At 32.7% G+C, this 22241-nt stretch overlaps 1 long non-coding RNA gene across 1 annotated transcript; it reads right to left on the minus strand.

Annotated features, from left to right (window-relative positions):
* Positions 1 to 19300: 19300 nt before the first annotated feature.
* Positions 19301 to 21685, minus strand: LOC142636763 (uncharacterized). The gene is made up of 2 exons (XR_012844382.1): positions 20222 to 21685; positions 19301 to 19623 (listed from the first exon to the last, which is right to left on the minus strand). It is a non-coding gene; the product is annotated as an uncharacterized LOC142636763 (long non-coding RNA).
* Positions 21686 to 22241: the final 556 nt, after the last annotated feature.

The raw sequence follows: 22241 nt of genomic DNA on the forward strand, positions 1-22241 counted from the left end.
TTATAAGAGAGCGAAAGTAAAGTTGGAAGTCCACATTCTTAAGTATTCTTAATTGGGTATTCAAAAGAAAACACCAAAGTGAGGGAAATCCCCTTTCTAATGGCATAGATAAAAACTACTTTTAATGACTATCTTCTATAGAACACTACTTTTATTGATTAGATAGATGGCCAAAATGACCAATTTTACATCCCCTCTTCAACATTGATTCCTTTATAAACTCATAAATGGAAAAGTACTCAATTTAACCATTTAGGAGGTTGATCAATAATACTTTTAGCATGTTCAAAAAAGACCCGAAAGTTCAATAAATCAAGCCCAACAATAACTAAGTATTTTATATTCTTTAACCGTTCAAGACACTGAATTTTATTTATTTTAGAGCTTCAAGACGCTGATTGTGAAACAACATAATTAGGCTGTTTGCAAATCACTTGTAGCATCTCCATATCTTCCCAATCACAAATGTACATACGCTTGTTCTAACTTTTGATATAGAATGTCATGGTACTTACTAGTACAATATCCATAGCACTCTCATTTGGGTCGTTAGCACTTGAGATTTAAAAAATATGTATCTAAGTTCTAGCTTGACATGAAGCACAGCACTCGATTAATCTCCCTGCTTGTCCCTTATCATTTGCATCTACATTTCTACTTTCTAGAGATCAAGAAAGGACTACAACAATCCTCACTATAAAGATTATGTAGGAAGTTATTTATTATACGTATAGCAAAAATAATATTGCCCGATGGACTGTCATTTGTAATTGGGATGATCCTATTTCTATTTTCTATTTTTCCCCAGATTTTTATCCTTCTGATATCTTAATAAAATATTCTTGTTCATTAAAATTATATATATATATATATATAAATAAAGGATAACATTGGTTGAAACTTGGAAGTCCACATTCTCAAGTATTCTTAATTGGGTATTCAAAAGATAACACCAATGGAAGGGAAATCTCCTTTCTTATAACATTGGTAAATACAACTTTGAGTCAATTTGACTCTCTTCTATTGAACACTGCTTTTATTCATAAGATAGATTGGCCAAAATGATCGATTTTACATCCTCTTCAACATTGCTTCCTCTATTCATATAATCTCTATATGACTATTTATTTATTTATCTTTTGAGAAGAGACTATTTATGAATGTTAAATATTAGCCATGATATATTCCATGTTGAATATACTTGAATATATGTGGAAGAGAGAAGCATAAAATAGGAACACAAGAACACAAGACTTATGTGGTTTAGCATGGTCTATATTCACGGAGGAAACCTTAAAGATTATATCTTTATTATATAAGAGTGTAGTACAAAACCTGTATTACGATAAACCATAACATGGGTATATATATAATAGACTAAACTCTAAACGAATAGACTTCTAGTACAAGTAGGAGACTTGACTTGCACACAAAGTAGAATTAGATTTGGGCATATGCTAATGGACTAATATATCTCTAACAATGAAGTTGATAGAGGATATCTTCTGCATCTTGAAGATAGCCATAAAAGCTTTTTAAATAAATCCCAAGATAATATGGGTATTTCATATTCTTTAACAGGTTAAAACACTGATTTTGAAACAATAAAGCCTTGTTCAGATCACCTGTAGAGTCTGCATAACTACCCAATCGCAAATGTACATAAGCTTGTGCCAACTTTTGATATAGAATATCATTGTATTTACTAGCACAGTATTTATTTGTTTCTCTAGCACTCTCATTTGGGTCTTTAGCACTTAATTCATCAAACTTTAGTTGCAAAATTCTTGCTTGACATGAAGCACAGCACTCGAGTATCATCCCTACGACTTCCTTTGCATCTGCAGAATTTACGTTTCTTCTAGAAAGCGTGCAAAGACACAGTTTGCAATGGTTAAGCTGAGTACTCGTACCACATCCCTCAGTACTGTAAATGTTACTTTTATTTGTAATTTCATTCCAATAGGTAGGCTGTTGGGTACTACCAAGTTCATCCGTGTAACTGGAAGGTTTTACATGCAATAGAGAGGCACTGTTGTGTTACCCCATTTATCAATGAAATCGTCATTTGTAATGCCATTAATAACTAGGTTCTGCTTTGTTGCTAACGCAACCAAAATGAAGGAAAGCAACATTGAAATTCTATGAAACAATGCCATGTATGATGTAATTACAAAAAACCTGCACAAGGGTAAAATAAAATAAATTTGTATCAATAGAGAAAGATGAACTGAAAAATAATTAAAATTAAGGTTAAATTAAATTAAACATGGCTAAATGTTAGTAGATTTAAGTTTAATGGCATATCATCAACCTTTGAGAGTTTGACCTTTATTTCAAAATTGTCTTTATATTTTAAAATGTGTCAAAAAGGTTTTAAGCAGTATTTGATGGATGAAAAATATTGATGTAACAAGCGGAATTCATAAAACTTGGTTCATATGATAAGGCATGAATTTTATTTGTCTTATCAACAGTTTTCATTCATCAAATGATGATAATTGTCTTTTTGAAATAAGATTGAAAGTATAGAGACAAAAGTGAAACATATTTAGATATGAGAACGATCTTAAAACACATGTTTTTTAATTAATATTTTTTTTTGGAGAAAGTTTCAAACTTTTGGTATTTGTTCTTGATAATAGTTCTTTATTATCAGATTAAGACGCCAATCGATTTTTGGTATAGGTAGAGATTGAATCCCAAATTTCTTATTCAATCACCAGAAATTTTACCAGTTGAGCTAACTGGAACTCATAACACATGTTAAATTTTAAAAACCAAATACAAGATTTAACCAAAAATAAAATAAAAATGAAACCCTATATGGGGAGAGCTATAACCTTGGGTTTGGACAAACTTTAGTTTTGGTTGACAAATTAATGCAGGAGTACTCATGCATTAAAAGAGATATTAACTTAAAGAGCAGTAAAATATTAATAAACATTTATTTTAATTGTGTTTTCATATCAAATATTTAATATGAAATCTGATCATTATGCTGTTTTTAATAGGTATTTATTATGATTATGCTTTTATATGTAATTACTAATATATAATTATGGAGATTATTAAGAAGTATTTACTAATTGTAATAATTATGTAATTACAACATTGCAATAATTATGTAATTACTATTTGTGTAGTCATTTTCATGAGAAATATAAAATTTTTTCAAAAAAATCAATTTTTTTTCTTTTCTCATAAAAAATTTCTAAAATTATTTTATAAACCAATACTCTTAGGAAAAATTCTTAGGGCATCCATCAACTTTTTCCTTCATTAAGTTACCAAAATAATGATTTGTTATTTATTATAGCAACTCAATGGTTTGACTACTTATAATGAGTATCAGGTCTTGGGTTCGAGAGCTGGTGAGAGATGACTGGTGGGAGATGGGCTTGAAAGGCCTTTCTTTACAATAAATTTGTAGAGGATGGGTTTGTAATCTAGATTTCAAGGATCGTTTAGACAATCAGGGAAAGGATGGGCTTTAGGCCCAATGGGACAATATTAAAGAGTTGTTTGCAAAAGTAAGACAGCGAATTCCTCCTCGGAAGAAATCCGAGGATAGTTTATAATAGTATTTCTTTGAGTTTGGATACAAATGTTGATTATCCTCCACTATTGGCTCTCTCTCTTCTACTCAAAAAGTCCTCCCCTTTCTCATATGTCTTCCCTTCTATTTATGCTCCTTTCCTTCTCTTCATCATCTTCCACTTTTTGGTTGCAATCCTCATTCCGGATACTTGTCCCATCCGTTCTTCCCTAAAGCCCGCTGGGATTAGGGACCAAGTTCCAAGCTCCATGCTCAGGTCCCATCCTTCCATCTATACAGTCAGCGTATCAATTACAGAGCTTTTAATGTATGGGCGGTGGTAGCAGCTTTTACTTTAGACATTCCACCGCTCTTTCTATTGTCTTCCACGTGTACTGTGTATTTCCATAATCGTAGGATTCTTTATAATATAACCTGGGGGCCCTAAACTTCTCTTCCTATGTCCTCGGCCTAATAATCCGAGGACAAATCTACTCCTCGGACGTATTTGGACATTTAGATACTCCACGATCATTTTGATGTCTTCGGATTTGGGTTTCCAGCCCAAAAGACTTCGTTGGGCCATCCTTCATAAATTACTGGGCCCAATACCCCTACAACATCCATTCTAAATTATTAGTTTAGATTTTAACAAAATCTAACTTTTTAAAGGAATATAATTTATTGTGTTGTTTGTCAGCTAAAAAGTTGCAAAATTTCTAAACTACCCACATTAATTTAAACTTTAGACTCTAAGGAAAGAATGATATTGAATTTTTAAATAAAGTTATGGATAAGTAGAAATTTATTTAGTGATTTTTAAAAAAGGATTACGTTTTTGGAATATTTCAAAACTACCCCGCATTAATTTAAACTTTAGACTCCTATAGGAATGAATGTGGCAAGTGGCATTGACTTTTTAAATGAAGTTATAGGTAAGATAGAAATTTTATTTATTGATTTTTCAAAAAGGATTACATTTGGAATGGAATAGATGATAAAAAATTTGGGACAAAATGAGTATAATTGTATCACTTTTAGCACAGTGTGTTGCTCTAGCACTTTCATTTGGGTCATTAGTACTTAAGAGTTAAGACTTCAAGCGTTCGATTCAAAGTTTTAGCTTGACATGAAATGATGAAACACATCACTCGAGTAACATCCCATATAAAGGCACTATGGTTTTACCACATATATCAGTGAACTATCATTTGTAACTCCATTAACTATATATGATCTGCTTTGTTGCTAACGCAAAATTGATGAAGGAAAACAACACTGAAATTCTTTGAAAAACTGTCATATATGATGTGGATACAAATGACTGCACAAAGGAAAATAAAATAAAATTGTATCAATGGAGAAAGATGAACTAATATAATTAAAATTAAAATTAAGATTAAATTAAATTAAAAATGCGTTTTTTAGATGTGTTTCTTTGAGTACAAATACATGTTAGTAGTTAATTTGTCCTTTAAAAAAGGTTAAATTGCATATTTAGTCCTCAACCTTTGACCATTATATCAAAATTATCTTTACATTTTAAATATGTGTCAAGAAGGTCCTTAATATCATTTAGTGGATGAAAAATACAGAACTAACAAGTGAAATTCATGAAACCAAGGTCACTTTGATGTCGTGAAACCTACGATGTGGCATGAATTTTACTTGCTACATCAACATTTTCCGCTCATTAGATAATGATAATGATTTTTTTACATAAGTTTGAAAGTATAGGGGTTAAAGTAACATTTTAAAATATAAGAACGATTTTAAAACACATGTTAAAATTTAAGGAAAAAATATAAAATTTAATTAAAAAGAAGAAAAAAGAAACCATATATAGAGAGAAGGAATTATGGGAGACCTATAACGTAAAATTTGATACCATTTTTAAGAGAAATATAAAAACTTTAAAAAAAAAAAAAGTTAGTTTCTTTTCTTATAAAAAGTTTCTAAACCTATTAAGACATCTGTTAATTTTTCCTTAACACTGAATAAGAGAGGCCAAAAGTCTTGTGGTTTAGTGACACTATTTGATCTTACCCTCACTTGTTGAAAGGGGGAAAACCGATGAGAGCGAATTCATAAAAAAATAAAAAGCGATTCACGATATGATTTATGTCATGTTGGAAAGAATCTCTTTCTTCTCTATCATGTGCTATGTTTTGCACTCTTCATAAGGAGATGTTGATGCTTGTTCCTCTATTTTGCCCTTTTTTATTTTTATATTTAGGTAGATACACTACAAAAAAATGGGGCTATCCCAGCGTTTTCAAAACCGCTGGGATAGCCCCAAAAAGCGCTGGGATAGGGTCAAAATTCCTATCCCGGCGTTTTTTTTCCTAGCGCTTCAAACCGCCGCGCAGTGATAGTTGGTATAGGGTCACTAGACCTATACCAGCGTTTTTCAAAAGCGCTAGGAAAGGCATACGCCCTATCCCAGTGCTTTTGAAAACGCTAATATAGGCCTTTTAAATTATATGCATTCAAGACCTATACCAGCGCTTTTAGGAGCGTTGGAATAGGTACTACCTATGCCAGCGCTTTCAAAAGCGCTGGTATAGGTCATGAATGAATATAATTTAAAAGACCTATACCAGCGCTTTTGAAAGCGCTGGGATAGGCTGTGCCTATTCCAGCGTTCCCAAAAGCGCTGGGATAAGTCTTGAATGACCAAAATTTAAAAGGACCTATGCCAGCGCTTTCAAAAGCGCTGGTATAGGTCATTTTAAAAAAAAAAAAAAAAAAATTTAGCACCTGTAGTGTACTTAAAATACATATTTTTCAATACCTATTTTACAGCAACTGTAATGAGCCACAATTCATATTTTTCAATAGAAAATACCATACTACATTAAACCAAGAAACTAAATATATTTAATTACACCATATCAATAATTACATCCCAAATGTCTAGAATATTATACATAAAATAATACATCCCAAATGTCTAGAATGTTATGAGGCGCACCTACACTACGATTTCACCATTGCACATTGAGTTTCAAAAATGTAAGTCACAAAACAAACAACACTCCTAATAGAAAATACTCCACCTTTTCTCTCCATGCAAGCCACCCGCTTGCTCCAAAACAACAACCCACCACGACAGTAATGCAGACACATTATTTTACAATTTAAGGGAATTAAGAAGCAGATCTTACTCACCCTTTAGCAATCCTAGTGTTTGACCACGGAAAGAATAAGGTAAACTTCAAATAAGCTACCACTCCTGCAAAAGCGAACTGACCATTACTCACTACTATGATAGGTGACCATTACATAAAAATGAAATCTTTGGTGATTAAACATCAACAATGGTAGGTGTAGTTTATTATATATCAAAGGTTCAAAAGTGATGAATCATACTTGGGGATGATCAAAACTAATAAACATTTTAGAGATAATTATACTTTGTCCACTTGTAATTTGAGACAATTACACATTACTTATCTATGGTATGAAAACTAGTGCCTTGGATACATGTGGTTCAATCCTCTAACTGCCATTACACATCACCCTTAAAAAAAGGGTAAAAGCAACAAAAAGCTACAACTTGAGCTAAAAGCAACAAAAAGTCAAGAATCAATACCTGAAACAAAATCAAATGGTAATGAAGAGAGGTCTACGTGAGATTGAGAGAGAGACCCTTTTGTCCTGAAAGAAAACAACAAAATATAAAAACCCCATGAAGCAAAACCCTAAAAACAAAATCCAATTGAACCCAAAATCGAAACCCTAAACCAAAAATCAAAACAAAAAATTTTAAAAACTTACTGTTAGGAGGCCTAGGCTTCATCGGCAGTGGCACAGTGAGGAGGATAAAAAATATGTCATCAATCTTTTGATAGTAGCGTAGATTCTGCAAGGATACTTGCAATATGGGAAAGGAAATTAAGTTCAAGGACAATAGTTTTAAGTGGGTGTATTAATTATTCCTAGTTCTCTCTATTTTTCTTTTTCTTGGTTGTTTATTCTATATGCAAATTCTTAGTGACTTACCTCAATATGTTTGAAATGGTCTCAATAATATTAGATTTTATGGAGAACTAGAATACCCACAGGAACACACAAGTAGTATACAAAGCCTTAAGAGGCAGAGAATAAGACAGACTGACTTTTTGTCTTTTAGAGATCTCCCAAGTTGATGGGCCTTCATGTATAAGTATTTTACTTATTATGGTCCCCTGGTAAGCCTAACTTTTCGAAAGAAGGAAAGGGCAGTGAATAAGATCCTTTTTTTTCTTTTTTACTGACTTCCCTTATAAATCTTACCAAGAGAATCTATAGGGATCTTCATGCAAAAAAATCCCACTTTCAATCAGAATTCTAAACAGCCCAAAAGAGAAAATAACAAGAAAATCAAATGACAAATAAGAAAATGGAAAGAAATATGTGAACAACTCAGGTTAGGTAAGTTGTTGATGCCTTTCTCTAAGTACATTTGAGAATATTGGAACTATCAACTATACTTAAGAAGCAACTTGAACAAATTTGTTGTTACAAATCATGAAAAAATTGTCATGGTTTAGAAAAGAAATCACACATGCTGACATGCATACATACAGATAAACTAGTACATGAACAAAGCTTGCAGCAGAACAAAATAACTTAAAAAGAAAATAATCAGCCCAACTTATAATCCCAAACCACTTTCTCTCTTATAATCAGCCAAGCTTCTACATTCTCTCTTAACAGTTAATCATATATTTTCTGATAGTGGTCAAAATTACATGAAATGATATTGGCTTGTACTTTAAAACAATCCAATACCAAAAAATGTAAATTAAGCAACTGACTAGGTGTACATTCCTCCCTGTGTGTGCATACAAAACATAAGTTTACTAAGCTTAACTTCATATGGGAAAGGAGTAGCTAGAGATTATAAACAAACACAACTCTGAAGTACAACAATTTTTTGTTTTTTTTATATAAGGAAAAGTTTTATTAAAATGCAGAAAAAGGAAGATTATCATATAAACAGAATCCGATGCCCTTGGGGACATGCCAACCAAATATCAGTCCAAGACATGCATAACAATTATACCACTCATAGTGTAACTTGTTACATTTGAAATTGTTCTAAGATGCATATTAGCATATTACTATTGCTAAGGATGAACCATATTAGATTTCACCGTCCAGTCCAATTTGATTTCAAGCACAGGGTTTACAATCATATTGGGGATGAAAATGAAAGGGTAATAGAAAAAGATGTAATTTCCTTTTTCTTTTCTTTTCTTTTCTTTTTTGATAAGTTAAAAGAATTGATTTATTTTACAATAATTGTAAACATCTTAGACAATAACAGTACATGTGATAAACTTAGCTACTTCATAGATAAGCATTTGAAGTTTGAACTGACATTTCTTGCTGTCATTTACTACTTTTAAGTATAAAAACAAAAGAAGTGTCAGTCAATGTTTCTACATGTTTCTTCATCTCATTAACCATCTACAAAATTATTTTATTTTAAGCAAACCAACATTCACCTCTGATAGTGACGTTTTTTAAGAACCATCAGTTGGAAGACGCAACCCGTCAGCCAAGCTCATTAGGATGCCACTTTTTAGCATTCATAGCCATGCCCCTTACGCAGCAACGTTAAACTGACGGATCATGTGGACGAGTCAGGGGTGACGACCTTGGCTGTAAGGTCTTTGGCTGATGTCCTTGGCTGACGGACCACGTTGGCGTACGTAAGCTAACGACAGCATAGGAGTTACACGTGGGCTGACGACCTTGGCAGGTGAAGGCTGAAGGAATAATCCAACTTTCATTTTTAGCCTATCTTGACCCCTGCTTATGTGAATATAAGGAAAGTTCTTGCGCTACGCGTTCGACTTAGTTAAGAAGATTCCTATAAGGAAAGGGCTCAACACAATAGGCAAAGATCCGCGAATTACTCTTTTAAAAAGGAAAGTACTTCTTCACCAAGGCGCATATTTCGGCCACACACCACTATATATACCCCAAGACCCTCATGACCTAAAGGTACGCACAATTACCTCAACTCTGGCACTCTAGGGTTGTTTAAAGATTCTAACTTGATCGTCGGAGGGTCTTTGGCCGGCACCACACCGGTGCTCTCTGTCGATCACCTACTTTTTTCTTCTCAGGTGTTGCTTCAAATCGGTGGAGTACTAGCAGCTTACTGGTGATCTCTTAGGCATCATTAACCTCTAAACTCAGAAATTACGGACATGCCAACCAGTTGGTCTTGGGGTAATAATTTAGGGACATACAATATCAGAATTAGTAAATTGCAGAGCTTGCGAAGCTAATGCATTAGTAATTCACCTCACATACACGCGCACACACACACACACACACACACAAGTACAAATAGCAATCACTGATGAGATAAAATATACACAACCTGCACTACTGCTATGTGATTCACAAATGAATCTCACTACTTGCAAAAAGGAGATACAAATATGTACAAATGATAAAACACAGAGAAAATGAATGAAAGAGCTATTTTTAGTATAGCCAAGCAATTCAAAACATGAACACAAATTAGGGGACCTTAGAAGTCTAACTTCCTATATGGCCACCTATCCAGACCATTTTCAAGACAAAGTTTCTTTAGTTCTGAGGCTGTAAACCAAATAATTGGAAATTAGCAACCATATATATCACAATGCGCATTATAAAATTTACAACTGAGCACATCTAATCAATTACAACTTACAACTACACATAATCACATAATTCTCAGAGACCCTCCTGGTAGGAAAATAAAAATAAAAATAGAACCACTATGGCTTTGAATTCTCATATAATACTTTAAGGAAGGCCTCCATTTTAGTTGGAGGTGTAATATAGCTATAAATTTTATGAAAGCTTAGACTTAAACAAGATAAAAAGGTATATAGTTTGAGCATGAACATACACATTCTTATCCCACATTCAAATCCATGTCTCTTGATTCAACCATATGAAAGTCTTATCCAATCCCAAAAAAATATAGACAAACTAATCCCCAATCTAACCCAAGAAGAATTTTTAAAGTCATTGTCCTGTTTTTTAAATAATTCAAAAGGTTCAGAGTTCAGACCAAGAACTAGAAAAATTTATTATAAGGTCTAAGTGTCCAACTTTCATATCTCTTTTTTACTTTTCTTGTTTAATTTCTCAGCAACCAAGCACAGTTCAACAGAAAATTATTATAAAAAGCGATTGAACCTGACTGGAAGGAACCGTGAAACCATCAACAAAGATGGAAACCCCATAAAAAATTATCACTTCACTCACACCCATATTTGCCAAAGTCATTTAAAATGCAAAGAATAAATTCCAAAAATCAACTCATATCAACATATGCAACAACAAGACCCATATAGTTGATCTAGCAAACCAACCTTCAAATACCCATTAGCAAACTAATCAACCAAAACTTTTTATCAAAGCAAAAACTCTTTAAATGATATGAAATTTTCGGATTTTAACAAAGCCATTGGTACCCAAATCATCTTAACCCTCTAATCTAACATTATTCACCAAAACCCATCAAGTATTTACTATAATAATCATTGAATAGCAAAACCCAAAGCAAAAACTCTTCAAATGATATGAAATTTTCGGATTTTAACAAAGCCATTGGTACCCAAATCATCTTAACCCTCTAATCTAACATTATTCACCAAAACCCATCAAGTATTTACTATAATAATCATTGAATAGCAAAACCCAAAGAAAAAACTCTTCAAATGATATGAAATTTTCGGATTTTAACAAAGCCATTGGTACCCAAATCATCTTAACCCTCTAATCTAACATTATTCACCAAAACCCATCAAGTATTTACTATAATAATCATTGAATAGCAAAACCCAAAGGATTTCATAAAAGAAATTGAGCAAAAAGCTTAGATTTTTACCTTAAAATCTTGTTGGGAAAAGCCACAAATGAAGGAGTATATGGAGGCTAGAGGGATGATCTAACGGTGGCTGTTCATGAGAGATGAAGAGGGAGTAAGATTTGGGTGAGAGGAAGGGAGAGGCTGCAGCACAAGAAAAACAAGAGAGAGAGAGAGAGAGAGAGAGAGAAAGAGAGAGACCAACATGAAAATGAGGAAGAAAAGGGTGGGTTAGAGGGAAAGGTCTGAAGGAAAGAAGTGGGAGACCAAAAATGAGAGGCCAAAGTGGTGCCAAGCTAAAAAATATAAGAGGGAAGTCTGAAATTTTTTCAGTGGTACGAAGGACCTATTGCAGCGTTTTTTGACCCTATCCCAGCGCTTTTTGAAGTGCTGAAATAGGGTCCCTATTCCAGCGCTTCAAAAAGCGCTGGGATAGGCCTCTCTCCATTCCCTTATGGAGTGACCCAATCCCAACGCTTTTTGAAGCGCTGGAATAGGGTGACCCTATTCCAGCGCTTCAAAAAGCGCTGGGATAGGCCTTTTTCCATTTCCTTATGGGGTGACCCTATCCCAGCGCTTTTTGAAGCGCTGGAATAGGGTTACCCTATTCCAGCGCTTTTCAAGCGCCGGGATAGGATAATTTCAAATATTAAATTAATTAAAAAAAAAAAAGATTACCCTAACCTATAGCGGCGGTTATAAAACGCTGCAATAGGGCATCCTATACCAGCGTTTTTAAAAACCGCCGCTATAGGTCTCCTATTGCAGCGATTTATAAAGCGCCGGTTTTGAGCTGCCGTAATAGGGTTTCCTATACCAGCGCTTTTAAAAAGCGCTGGTACAGACTTATCTATTACGGCGTTTTTTAAAAGCGCTGGGAAAAAAACGCTGGGACAGAACGATTTTTTTGTAGTGATATTAGAGGAGAGAGAGTTAAGCTCCCAACTAAAGTCATGAGGTGATCATACTTTATTATTAGTTTTTTTTTTTTTTTTTTTTTTGTTGAGAAAGATACTTCATTATTAGTTTATTACCTATATATAAATTAAATAAAATACAGATAACATGGGTTGAAAATTGAGTGATGATATTATAAAATAAAAAAAACAAAAATCCTTTCTAATAACATAGATAAATACAACTCTGAATCAATTTGACTATCTTCTATAGAAAACTACTTTTACTGATAAGATATATTATTGACCAAAATGACCGATTTTACATCCCTATTCAATTCAAATATTTTTTAGGAGGTTGATCGATAATACTTTCAGCATGTTCAACATAGGTCTCAAAGATGAATAAATCAACCATAACTATGAGCAAGTAATTTACATTCTTTGACTTCAATTCTATAAGACACTGTTTGTAAAAGTATAAGGCTGTTTGCAAAACAAGTTTAGCATCTCCGTATATTTGCAATCGAAAATGTACATAAGCCTGTCCTAACTTTTGATATAGAATGTCATTGACTCATGGTACTTACTAGCACAATATCCATATGCTTCTCTAGCATTCTCACTTGGGCTTGAAACAGTGGCGGAACCAAGATTTCAGTCTAGGGGGAACAAGATTAAAAAACAATTTAAAACAAAAATAATTTAAATATATTAAATCATAACAGTAACAAAATAAATTGTAAATAAATAATTGTAATTACAAGAATATGTTTCTTATTGTTAAAAGAAAGAAAGAAAAATAACCAATTCATAGTTATTGACAGTTGATAGAACAGATTAATGTAAATCTATGAAGGTTTTTATTTTTTTTATTAAAGAATAAATCCATAAAGTTTAGACATTTAATTTGATTCCTTAAAATAATATAAGAAAAAAAATTCATCTATAAGTTTTTTATTTTATTTTATAAAATCTAAAAAATATAGCAAATACTTGTAAAGTTATATATATTCAACATTTATTTCTCTATCCTTCTAAATATTTAAAATTTAGGTTCATAACAAAAAATCAGATTTTGAAATTGTAAAAAAGTTAAGAAATAATGGCATTTCATCATTCATTTATGGGATAAGTTATTTATGACATAAGCAAGAAAGGCAAGTGCTGTGAATAGTGAAATAGGTAAAAAATAAATGTGTAAAAAACATGATACAATATAAAAACAAAGAAAAAAATAATATGAGGTTAGGACTTAGACATGTTAGGGGAGGTTTATCCCTTATTTTTGGTCTGTTTCTTTAAGGTGGGAGTGGGGCTGCTTTTGTTTTTTTTATTTTTATTTTTTATCAGAGGGGTCAAAGTGTCAAACTTTTTAAGAATGTATCACCAATACAGTATTATAAGACATTTTTACGCGTGGGGGGGGGGGAAGTGCCCCCCTCACCCCATGCTGCCTCTGCCCCTGGTCTGAAGCACCTGAGATTTCAAAAATATGAGTCAAAGCACTGGCTTGACATGCAGCACAGCACTCTATTAATCTCCCTGCTTGTCCAATATATTTGTAGACATCATGAAAGAACTACCACAACCCAAAGTGTCAAGAGGCTGTAGATTATTCCTACCAGAAAAATTGCAATAGAGAGGCACTGCACTCCTACCACATACATCACTGAAACTGTCTTTTGTAATTCCATTAACTATGTTCTGCCTTGTTGCTAAAGCAAAAATGATAATGGAAAACAACATCGAAATTCTTTGAAACAATGTCATATTTTATGATTTTGTTACAAAAACCTGCACAACAAAGGAAAATAAAGTACACTTGTATCAATTGAGAAAGATGATCTTAAAAAAAATTAAAATTAAGATTAAATTAAACTAAACATGCTCTAACCATCTTACGTGTAATTCTTTGAGTACAAATACATACACCTAATGTTAGTTGTTGATTTACCCTAAAAACTTTGAATTGTATGTTTGTTTAGCACTCAACCTTTTATCTTCACTAATTTTGTTGCACGTGCAAGGCCCACTATCTAACTTCAAATAAATATCCTATAATATGATTAGAACAATTAAAACTAGGTCATTATTGGAATAGTAATTAAGTTTTTTTTTATTATATATTTTTATTGATAAGTTCGTCGTGCCCTTTTCTTAAAGGGAGAAGTAGCCCTTGAACTATAGCGTTCATTGGCTTAAACTGTCATATTTTAGAAGGATAAATGATGCCTACTAAAAAAAGAAAAAGAAAAAGAAAAACCTGGTTAGGAGTTATATTAGTTTGCATAAACAATTCTACCTCATTTGCAAATAAAGAATGCAAGATAGCATTCAAGGAGAATAAAAGCTTTAGTGGGAGTAATTTTTTAGGTGAACACTGAACAATATCCTTAATTCATAAGGTCGAAGGAATAATCACGACAAAGCAACTTCGCAACAATGTTGAATACAAAATTAACTTTCACCAATTAATTCATAGCCTTCATGATCAGAATCCTACGCACATTACATTTTGCTATATCTTGTATACCAAGTTCAAATTGATGTATTAGTAGCCTAAAGAAATCATGTTTTTTTGTCAGCTCAAAATAATTAGACAAACCATTCTACTCTAGCTTCCAAACTTTCCCAAATGCTTCTTTCATACTTTGTTGTCAAAGATCACATGCATAGAAACCTGCATATGACAACAATGTCTACTAAGCAGCCATATAAACCAATTGAAGAGAAAACAAGCCATTAATGTCATGCATATTTTGTGAGAATGTAAGGGTTCTGCCAATTGATGAGGAAAATCGTGTAATCAAGGAAGGTAAACTGATATACAATGCAATCATTCAACTTCTTTGAATTGAACTTGAAAAAGCAAAAAGTAAAGCATAAGAGCTTCAACAAAAAAATTGAATTGTCGTCAAAAGAAGACACCCAAATCTTCTCCCTCTCACAAACAGGGAAAAAAAAAAAAAAAAAAGCTTAGCAGAAGATACAAATGTAAACAAAACCCAGATGTAAAAATGAACAAAAAATAAATTTTTTAAAAAAGAACTTAACCGGTCAACAAACAACAGTGGTTGAAACTAATATCGCTTTCACAAAAATTGAAAATTCAACCATAATACCTGATAAAAAGTAGAGGAAACAAATACAAACACAATCCTACGCACTTATGAACCAATCTAGAGTCTCTTTTCCTAAAGTTTAGTTCTTTTTACTGCGAAACCAAAAGGAAAAAATGTGCAAGCCCAAGAGCACATCACGAACAAAGAAAAAATAAATTAAATTGAAACATAAAAACTCATTCAAAATTTTTCACAAACAATATATGTAACGCCCCAAAATCATAAATAATAAAAGTCTATTCAATCTAAATAATTCATAATAAAAATATTAAATAAAAGAAACCAACAACCTAAAATCTCATCACAAATGTCAGAGCTAGCTCTAATCCACCAAGGATAAAACATCCTCAAAATAATTCTCCAGTACAATGTTTAATGCCATAAAAATAATAATAAAATTTTCAGTTCCACAAAATAATTCGTAACTGTTATCTTCCAAGAATCTCTACTCCAATAATCCCTTTAATGTATTTGTAAGGGGAAATAGGGAGGGTGAGATAACTCAATAAGTGGAATTCACTAACATTGGGGTGTGGGAACAAACCTTTCAAATAAATAATTCTTATAACAAATTCATAACTTGTAACTCATCAATATTTTATCATTAAATATTTCATATAAAATAAAATATCTTTATATTGTGAGCTATCATAATATATATATTGATGATGCCGAAAAAATCACCAGTAAGCTGCAAGCACTCCAAAATCGAAACAACGCCTGCAAAAAGAAAAGAAAAGACCTAACAGAGAGCACCGGTGTGGTGCCGGCCAAAAACCCTCCGAAGGTCAAGTTAGAGTCTTTTTACAACCCTAGAGTGCCAGAGTTGAGTTAATTATGCGTATCTTGATTTATGAGGGTTTCGGCATATTTATAGTGGTGTAGGGTTAGCATTCACGCTTTGATTATGAAGTCCTTTCCTTCTAGGATTAGGACTCTTTCCTTTTGGATACCTTCTATCAAGGCTAAACGTGCGATGCAAGAATTCTTCTTATGCATGTTCACGTGGAGATCAAGTAAGGCCACATCAGCCCTAATTATATAGCGTGAATCCTTATTTAAGGCTTCTTGGAAATAATCCTAAAAGGATGATCCCTGCAACATACCCGTCCGTCCCTGTGGATCCGTCCTCCTTGGCCATGTTAAATACCGTCATCCTTATGTCGTCATATTTACCAGGTAAGTCCGTCAAGCTCACTTTTATTCCCTTTCATATATCAATACCATCATATAAATAATTTCTTAAGCTTTTCTCGTGGTCAATGTTTACACCCCGTTGACAGGGTTGTGTTGTCCCCTTTTTGGGACTAGAACCTCATTTTCATCCCCTTTCTTAAAAATGGCTCCTTTGGAACCTAAATATGCACTTCCTTGTTAAGGAGCTATCAAATGTGCACTATCCCCTTTTCTGGGATCGTCCTTTGCTAAGGACTAGCTGCAGTGTGATGGTCCCTTGCTAAGGACTAAATACAATACTAAGATTTTAATCACGACTTGCCAAAGGTTTTCAAAACATCTTTAATATGCTAACAAAAATAATCCATTCATAATTCTAAAAACTATAAAGATATATTCACACATACAAGTTTAAATAAATTTAGGTTGTCCTACAAGTTTCTCATAAAACGAATAGTCAATGTGCACATTAAACATTTATAAAATATCAATCTATATATAGAATATCAACATATTTCTTTGATATAAAATAGTTTAATAATCAAAATTGTTTTGGGATAACCCCCAAAATTAGTAAAATCCACTTACCTCTCAGTTGCAAAAATAAAAGAAATCAACCAATCCCGTCACTAGGTCCATCACCAAGAATCTCAAAATCTAGAAACATAAGGAACAAGCCTATTAATAACTAGGCCTATTGCAAAGTTTATCATCGCATTTGTCTCTAAAATCAAATAGGATCTCCTAAAACAAATCAAATGCACTAAAGCCGAGCTTGTCCAACCTAAGACAAGTACCCATTCCCAAACGGGAACCAAACAAGCATACAAACTCATAGTGCCATAGCACATATAAACATAACATAAAACACATCAATTCATAATAGGGGTAGCATATCTCATGAGTTTCCCTTTAAAGCACTAAATGATTAAACCAAACCATTATTAGACTTAACTAAGTAAAACACATGTCGAAGAAAGCACATGAATTTAAAAACTAATCCATTCAACAAAGATTTGAAGTAAATTCCACAAAATCCCGGCATTTTCATCGCATTTTCAAATTCAATACACAATAGGTCAGTCATTTTGTAAAAATTGTTTGGTCCACGAAAAGTTATTCGATTAACTTGAAATTACATAGGGATAAGCTCTTATATTTGTAGTATGTACCATCAAATATTCAGCCCAAAACGATATTTCTATAATTTATTAAAAATCATGTATTGCAGTTGACTCATATCTGTCAAGGACAGATTTACAATTCCAAAATAAAATTACTATAATCTTAATACTATAATCTTAATACAATTCCAAAATAAGAACTTTCAGACTTGATTAACCTCAAAGCTACATGTTTTAGTACATGATAACAACTATGAATGCAACCAATAACCTTATATAATAGTCATCACAACACGAGTCAAGAAATTCGATCCTCTAACTCATATAGGCAATTTACCAAGCACTTGACATGCAACATGAACAAGCACATGCCCACATTTACATATGTCAAAGCCAATCAAATGCAAAGGAAACACTTTGGAATCAACTCATGCAACAACAAAACCCATATAGCTGCTCTAGGAAACCAAACCTCACATACCCATTAATAAAATAGAAACCAAAACACCCCATCAAAGCGAACACCCCTAAATAGTTTGAAATTTTCGGATTTAATAAAAACTCTTGCTGCCCAAATCCTCATAACCCTCTAAACTTCCAATACTCACCAAACTCATCAAGTATATACCATAAACATCATAAACTAACAAAGCCCAAAGGATTTCGTAGAAGAAAATGACAGAAAACTTATATTTTTACCTCATCTATTGAATTAATGAAATTTAGAGGGATGGTCTTTCAAATGAGTCCGCCAAAATAGCCACTAGAACTCTTGGTGGTTGATTTTGATTGGAAAAGAACCTTCCATGAGTCGGCCAAGATAGAAATTTAAGAGGCAAAAGTGAATAAACTTCACATGAGGATGAGAGAGAGGATTTTCGGCCATGGGGAATGGGAACACCAGAGGAAAGAGAGAAAGGTGATGGGAGGCGGCACTTTAGAATAATAGAGGAGGAAGCCAACGTGGATTACATATAAGGCTAGGGCTAAGCTTGGGTCTTATCACAAAAATGCCCCCACTTAAATAATTTTCAAAACAACCCTTCTATTTGTTTATTTATTTTGTAAAGGCTGGGGTGTTACAATACATATGCACTCATTGATGTACCTGAATATTCAATTCACAACCACCTCCATCCATGATTTACACTTGCTATACAAAGCATCTCTTGCTCTTGATTTTTACCTCCTTCCTTGTCTCTTTCCTAAAACATGCAAAGCCAAGAGAAAATACAAACAGATGATACAAACACAACAAAAAGCCCATAAGGTACTTGAATCGGTGTCACTGTCTGGTGGAAAATTGAGGAAATTGAGTGAGGTGTAGTATGACTGTGAAAGCATTAGTGAAATCAATAGAGATTGAGAAGATGTAAAAATTCAATATATAGGAAATTAAAAAATGTAGATTTTTAAGGAATGAATTAAATTAGAAATTCATAGAGAGAAACTATCTGCCCCTCTGTTGAGCCGAAATACCGCAATAAAAGCAAAATCCCCCTCTTATGATCTAAACCTCTCTCAATCACAAACAAACCAACACAGAACCTTTCTCTCCAACCTTCTTCTTTTCCTTCTCTCTCTCTCTGTCTCTCTCTCTCTCGTGATGGGAGTGTCCTGCGTTTGTACCCGTTAATAATATAAAAAAAAATCACATAGGTACATAAAGCTGCACACAAGATAATAACAAAAATTAAAAAGAATCCCCACTTGTAGCGTTAAATTTGTTTGAATTTGATGGTTTTGGCAGTGGTAGCGGCAAGATATGCGAATCATTAGGAGTGATTTCTTCTTGTTTTACCTTTGTCTTTCTCTCTATCTCTATCTTTTAAATCACTGCCACTTGCAGCCTTGAATCTACACTTCTTCCTCTACCAAGCAAATTTTGCTATTCCATCTTCAATATAAAATTCCAAGATTCATAAATCCCATATACTCAAATCCACAAAATAGAAAATAAAAATACAAATTTATAAAACTCAAAATTATAGAGGGAGTCAAAATAAAATATTAAGATAGTGTTAATAAAAAAATTGAAAGCTCACTTCAAAATGAATACATATTAAAGAGGGAGGAATGACTACTCTTTTATTTAGTATTCCCAAGAGAGCCATGCAAACTCAAGTCCAATGAAGACAGGTACAGGAATTATAATACTGCAATTTATGGGAGGAAGAGATTGATTTAGATGTCAAATAAAGGATCTAGAGATAATCAGTAAATAGGGGGCTGGGAATTCAAAATGTGGGTAAAATTAGGGATTAATCAACACCGGTGCCTAGAGCCTAGAGGAGTAGACTCAGTTCTCTTTGTTTTACTAATCCTTTTGTTGGTCTGCGAAAGTAAAGTCATATTGGATTGTTGAGAAAAGATAAGCAACAGGAGTAAGATTATGAATAAAACATAAATAAATGTAAACTAAATTGAACAAAAATACATAAGTGCTCAAGTAAAAAGCATGTAATATTACACAGCATTATGGAAAATTGACTTACAAAAATGAAACAGGACCTAAAGAATGTAGAGTGTATTTTCTTTGAACTTGTAACTTCAATCTCAACCTAAAACCAGATCAAATATGAAAATAAGATTAAACTTCAAATATTTGATTGCCATCATTGATCACAAATTCACAGTATTTTGATGCCTATTGCTAAAATTCGACGAAGAATTTTTGCAATCAATCGTAAGCTTCCTCTTCTTTGCATATGCCTCCCTTTTCTTACTTAATAGATGTTTCTTTGCTCTTGCATACCAATTCCTTTTGTTCTTTGAATCACTCCTTTTTTCTGCACACACTTCTTTTTTCTTTTCAAGATATTTTCTTTACAATCAATTGACAATGCATTGTACTAATTTCTCTTATTCGGACTACTCATCACTTTCTTACTTCTATCGTTGGCCATAATCTTTAAAACCCAAATGCTAAATAAGAATTTCATCTATATAAAATGGTCTAATTACTCATGACACACAACAACTCATTATACTATCAGATATAAAATTCATCTCACAACACAATCATAAAAAAGTTAATTTTGATTTTATAATCTCCAAACCAAAATCGACCACTCAAAAGAAATCTTTCATACCAACAATCATTCAAATTGCAAAATTTTATACAAATTTAAATAATACTCAACGAATAAATCGAGCAAGGATTGTTAACAGCCAATATATAAAATACACAATCATTAAATATTTTGTAAAACCCAAAGGTACTTGCTTCCTGAGAACTTGAAATTACTCCAATTTGATTGCATCCAAATACTGAATAAACTACAAGATAACAAACAATTGAAAACAGTGAGTGAGTAAGAGAGGTTGCCCAAATAGGGACTGGTGTTTGAGTCAATGGAGGTTGAAAACATAAATATGAGCTTTATTTCTTCACAGACCTTCTCCCTGTTTTTCTTTTTGTATGTGTAGCCATGTTTATCCATCGTCTCTTCACTCTCTACTAACAGCAGAAGATAGAGCAAGAAACCTCTACAATTGACAATAAAAAGACTAAAAAGGGCCCCATTTTTTTTTTAGCTCACACATGAAGTTACAGCAACACAATAATTTCAATCAAATGGGTCAACAACAGATTATGAAGTAGGAAACAGGAAACCTCTGGAACTGATGATGAAAATACCACAAAGGGGTCCACTTCTTTTTAGCAGCAACACAATAATTTCAACAGGACTACATATAAGAAATTAAAACAAACTAGCAAGACTTTCTTAAAAAAAAAAGAAGAAAAACAACAAGAAAGAAAGTAATAATCTACATGCAACATGCAAGATGAACCCATGTGGAGAAGCTACATTTAAATGAGATAAATATAATTTCATAAAAAAAAGAAGAAGATAAATATATACTTTAAAAAACGATAAATATAATGGTGTTGATGAATGAGCTAAACCATAACAAAATCTCCAACTTTCTTTCTCTCCAACCTTCTTCTTTTCGTTCTCTCTGTTGTGATGGAAGTAGTTGACTCATGGGTCATGGCTGACTTTTTTTTTTTTTTTTTTTGTCTTTGTTCTTATCTCTCACTGCTTTTCTTCGTTACCGTGTTTTTTCACTTTGTGTCTATCAGTAGAGTACTTGGCTGTCAAACACATCAGACAAAGAGATAAGATAAGAAAGATAGAGCCAAATGACGAACTACCCCACGCTTTTTAACTCTTTAGATAAAAGGTTTTTAAGGATAGAAGCATAAATCTATCTATATACAACAAACAAACCCAAAATAAAACCTCCACTTCTACCGTTTTAGTCCTTACAATGTCGTTTTGTTAAACACAAACTGCTTAACTATCCTTTTTTCTATATAGAGTATAGATTTAAAAATATTCTTTTATGTTTTTTTTTTTTTGTTGAGTAAATTCTATTATGTATTAAAATGTATCAAACAAGTGGAACATTTTAAAATAAACGAATAATCTTGAAACACATGTTAAATTTTAAGGACCAAATATGCAAATTGTTTTTGAGAAACAAACACACACACACACAAGGGAGAGG

Source organism: Castanea sativa, chromosome 5, assembly GCF_040712315.1.
Source record: "Castanea sativa cultivar Marrone di Chiusa Pesio chromosome 5, ASM4071231v1".
Taxonomy (NCBI): Eukaryota; Viridiplantae; Streptophyta; class Magnoliopsida; order Fagales; family Fagaceae; genus Castanea; species Castanea sativa.